Raw genomic sequence first — 4,522 nt, 5'->3', positions numbered from 1 at the left:
CCCCCCGGGCCGCGGGGCCCCGCCGGCAGAGGGAGCGCCCCGGGGGCTCGGCCCGGCGGAGCTCGGAGCTGCCCGGTCCGCACACGCTGCCCCCGCCTGCCCTCGGCAGAACTCATGGAGCTGCCGCGGCACCGCCGGGCACTGGGCTCTGCTGAAGGGCTGAAGTTCTGCCACGCTCCTCTGACAGAGCATTCCTGACTGTGTTTTACCGTCAGCGCCCTTCAAGCCAGGTGGAACAGCCCTTCGTTTATATTCACAAGATATTTTCTGCTGCTTTCAGACTATTGCAGAGGCAGCTGAAGATCCGAGAAGAGCATTCCCTTCCCTCTTGTCATCCTGCCGTGAGATAGGAAGCGGCTCTTCCCATCGCTTTACGGCTGACACTGCAGCACCAGAGACGATGCGGGTTATCGACCCGGCTGTCTCTCTCCCGCCTTTCCAGCCCTGCCTCGGCAAGGTCCCATCCAAAGCTCCCCACTGCATCTCTGCCATGGTGCCAAAGAGATACAGGGATGCTTTCCAAGCCAGTAGTTTTATGGCCAGAGATTACCTTTGACATATGATTTTTGGGGGTTTGGTTTGGTGTTTCTCATTGAGTGAAGTATTTAAACAGGCCACCAAAAGAACATGGGAAAGTGATGTAAAGCACATCCAAATTCTGAGAATTATTTCATAACAACATGTAAAGTATTGGAATAGTTGAGATTTCCAGTACTTGGCTAAACACCACTCAGCCTTAAGTTTATCTGAAACACACTAACAATCACTTTCAGAAAAAACCCATTCTCCCACCTTTTGCCCCAAAGAAAAGAAGTATGTGCTAAGGATATGTGGAGCTGCTTAGCAGGGACATACATCCAAAAGCAAACAATCCCTACAAATAGGATTGTACCACAAAGGGGGCACTCGATGACAGTCTGTGCACCCAGCTCACACTCGTGGATGTAGCGCAGTTGTTTTCCATTAAACTTCACTAAGTTTGGAAAGAAATCACCTAAACTGCATTTTTGAAATTTCCATCATTATGCACAACCTTTACCTGAATCACCTATCTCTCTATGAAATAAAACTTGCATGCATTAGAGGTTCTATACCGAATACTAGCATATAGTACTAGTGGTAGTATGACTCCTAATACTTCAGAGTTTGCTGATACAGACAAACCATAAATACCATTCTCCAATGACAGAGGCTCAAAGGACAAACAATGGCATAAAAAGTCTTGGTGTGCAATGAAAGTACTCCAAATCAGTATTAATATTGCTGTGGGATTTAGAAAGCGTGATTGTTCACCAAAATCATTCTCAGGCACACCTTGAGCACAAAGTACAAAATCATTTTCAGTGAAACCCATCTGAAAACTTTGGAACCTATAAAGAGTTACAAAAACCTATGAAGAGAAAAAAAACATCCAACTGAAGAACCAAAATTACTAAGAAAATTTTAAAAAACCACTACTCCTGCAGGGTAGTCTTAGTGGTGCAAGTTCATCTTGGAGCCTTTGGAAGTAGCAGGGCTCTGTTCTCACAAAAGTTCATATACATTTTTCCTAGGATACAACCCTAGAAACACCTCAACACCTCTCCTTTCACATCTCTAAAGCCAGGACCACCTTAAAAAATCTATGCCAAGTGTAAGAGCTTGATTTTAGAAACATAATACCAGGCTTAAATGGGTCAGTCAAATAACCAAGAGTACTGGCAGGTGTTCACTCTCACCTGGCACCTGAATTAATACTTCACTGAAAGAAGGAAAAACCCTCCAGCGATATCCAAAGGCTCTCCACAGGCTCAAGCAAACATTCCTGCACCTCACAGAAGTCCATCTCACTAGATTATTCCTGGAAATTATAGCAGTGAGAAGTTCTGATTAGAAAAAGGAGAGCTACATTCTGGAGAATGAACTGGCACCTATGGCTACATCCTGGCATGGCCTTAATTTGAGGATTGATGCTCAGGCAGGAATCTGATGCAACCAAGTTATTTTCTATCTCCAAACCATCGTCTAGAGGTGGCTCAGCTGACACCAAGTCAATAGAGACCAGCCCTGTATGCCTGAAGTAAATCCTTGAGAAAAACCTGCCAGAATGGGGTTCAAGAGACTGAATGATGGCCAAGAGCAATGATCCAACCCCTGTTTCCACTTTCACTTTGAGGATCAGGTACTGGAGATAATCCCCACCTTCTGCAGTCACATGCTACTTCTCCCTCATGGCAGCCCGAGTACCAGAAGATGCACAAAACCACAATCCATGCTTAGCTTTTTGTTTGGTTTTCTTCCTAATCCACACCTAGAAGCAACTTTTATCTCTAGGTGACTTAAGTGACCTTTGTAAAGATGCACTGGATAAACTGTGATCCTCCCACCATCAGTAACAACTATTTCCATGGATCCCACCTGGAAATATTATTCTATTTCTCCCTAAGCAGCATCTCTTAGCTTTGCTAAGACACAAATCCCAGTCCAGAAGGAAGACACACACTCGGCCCCAGTCACAAAGCCAACACAGCTTTGAGGACACTCAGCAGGGGAAGTGTTTCCCTTTATGCATGTTACTTGTCACTTCATAACCAATCTTCACAGCTGCAACAACATTTCTAAGGTTACAGAGGAATTCAAAGGCAACTAAACACCCTCCTCCATTAGCATTCATAACAAAATTATGAACCAAATTGTTGTGCCAGTCTTACCTGTAGGATGTGTAGGTCTGGTACTTCCCTCACCAGTGATGATCTTGCAGAGGTGGCATCAGGAGAACCGACTGGAACCTGCAGCTCCCCAAAGCTTTGTGTGTCAAACTTTGAGTTTGTGTCAGGTGGAACTTTGCAGTTGTCAGTGCTTGAACGGTCTCAGAAACTCTGAATGCTTGTTGGGACAAGACCAGCATAACTAATTTTTTAACACACCATTAGGCCTATATATACTACGAGGCAAGAGGAAATGGCCTCAAGTTGCACCAGTGGAGATTTAGATTGGGGAGCAGGAAAAAATTCTTCACTGAAGGCACTGGAACAGGCTGCTCAGGGAGCTGCCTGAGTCACCAGCCCTGCAGGGATTTAAAAGATGTGCAGATGTGGCACTTAGGGACTGCTCTACGGTGACACTGAGTTGATGGCTGGACTCAATGACCTTAAAGATTTTTTTCCAACCTAAACGATTCCATGATTTAAAAACTCTCCAACAAACCATCAACAGCTATGGAACACTGCTGTAATAACAAGTGCTGTGGGCAGTTTCTCAGCAGCTCTCATGAAATCTTGCTGGCCCTGGCTTAAGCTGGTTCATGAGATAAATAGAGCTGCTCCCAAGAGCCAAACACCATGGGTGCCGAGGAGAAGACATACCCTGACACATACAGTGAATCACTTCAGCGTAAGGAAGAGAAAGCGAAGGCTGATGTGGCAGCGTTTCCCATCACACTTTCTACCAGACAGGCTGACCTTTATCTGAGATCAGAGGCACGGGTGGCTGGGGATTTCTTCAGCTCCTGTGCAGGGACTGTTCTCAAAGCTCTCTGAAGACGCGCAGCCCATGCGCCGCTGCCTCTTGCCGTCACTGCTGGGCTGGGGAAAGGCACACAGGAAATCCTCAGTTACAAATAGAACCTGTAGTTTTCACTTCAGGAGATAACATCAGTTTTTCTTAGAGGCAGAGGAGACAGTAAAAGGCAGCAGCCAGGCAAACCTCCAAGAACAAAGGGACAAACCTCGAGGTGAACCTGCCTCATGAACATTTGAATGTGGAATCAAAGCACCGGGGAAATGCTGCAGAGAGAGGGGTTTAGTCTGTGCCCAAATTAAACAGGAGGAAAATGCCAAAGTCTGTAAAATAGGCTGAGAGTCTGAGAACACACTTGCCCTTCCCCATCTCCTGCACTGTATCAAAGAAACCAGTAATTTTCCTTGGGTAACCACAAGCAAAACTTCACCCTCCTAAGGGTAGGCCACAGCAAGTCTCTTCATTTTCCACCACTCCTTTGACACACAGGCAACTTGGTACCTCTACACCTCTCCTTCAGGTACCCAGAGTTACTGTTTTCTGACCAAGTTTAATCTTCCTTGGAGAACTGCCTCTCTAGCCTTCATGTGTAGCTGCTACACGTGTTGCCTGCATGTGCACAAGATATTCTAAGCTACTGACCATATCTTCCTTACTTTGTATTAATTGTTAACTATTTTAGCTAATATGACTTCATCTTCATCTGTATAAACAGTTCTGTGAAAAAGTAAAATTGTCATTACTACTGAATACCAATAACTTACTCTCATCTACTATAAATTATCTGCAAGTCCTTGTCTCCTGTCCTAGCACTGAGCAAACTGCCTTTTCCAATGCACTGACACAATTCCTTGCACAGACACAAACCTTTCCCATTTCTGCTGGAGAAGTGGCCTCTCCCCAGGAGTGGGCTGCTTTACTGGGGGAAGAGGAGAAGCTCTCTGCTAATTTAAATACATGGCTCTGTGCATGTTTTTATTATCGAAGCACTTGTGGCGACTGGGGTGTTAGCACAGCTTTAGGA

At 45.4% G+C, this 4,522-nt stretch overlaps 1 protein-coding gene across 1 annotated transcript in view; it reads right to left on the bottom strand.

The window, feature by feature from the left end:
• Positions 1 to 3,041, bottom strand: part of SPRY1 (sprouty RTK signaling antagonist 1) — a 9,547-nt gene extending 6,506 nt beyond the window's left edge. The window contains exon 1 of the mRNA XM_031061999.1: positions 2,691 to 3,041. The gene's annotated coding sequence lies outside the window, so the exon portion shown is untranslated. The remainder of the gene's footprint in view (positions 1 to 2,690) is intronic.
• Positions 3,042 to 4,522: the final 1,481 nt, after the last annotated feature.

The sequence above is a fragment of the Geospiza fortis genome, unplaced genomic scaffold (genome assembly GCF_000277835.1).
Source record: "Geospiza fortis unplaced genomic scaffold, GeoFor_1.0 scaffold636, whole genome shotgun sequence".
Lineage (NCBI taxonomy): Eukaryota > Metazoa > Chordata > Aves > Passeriformes > Thraupidae > Geospiza > Geospiza fortis.
The sequence above is the reverse complement of the archived record's forward strand: the minus strand, read 5'-3'. Positions and strand labels throughout refer to the sequence as shown.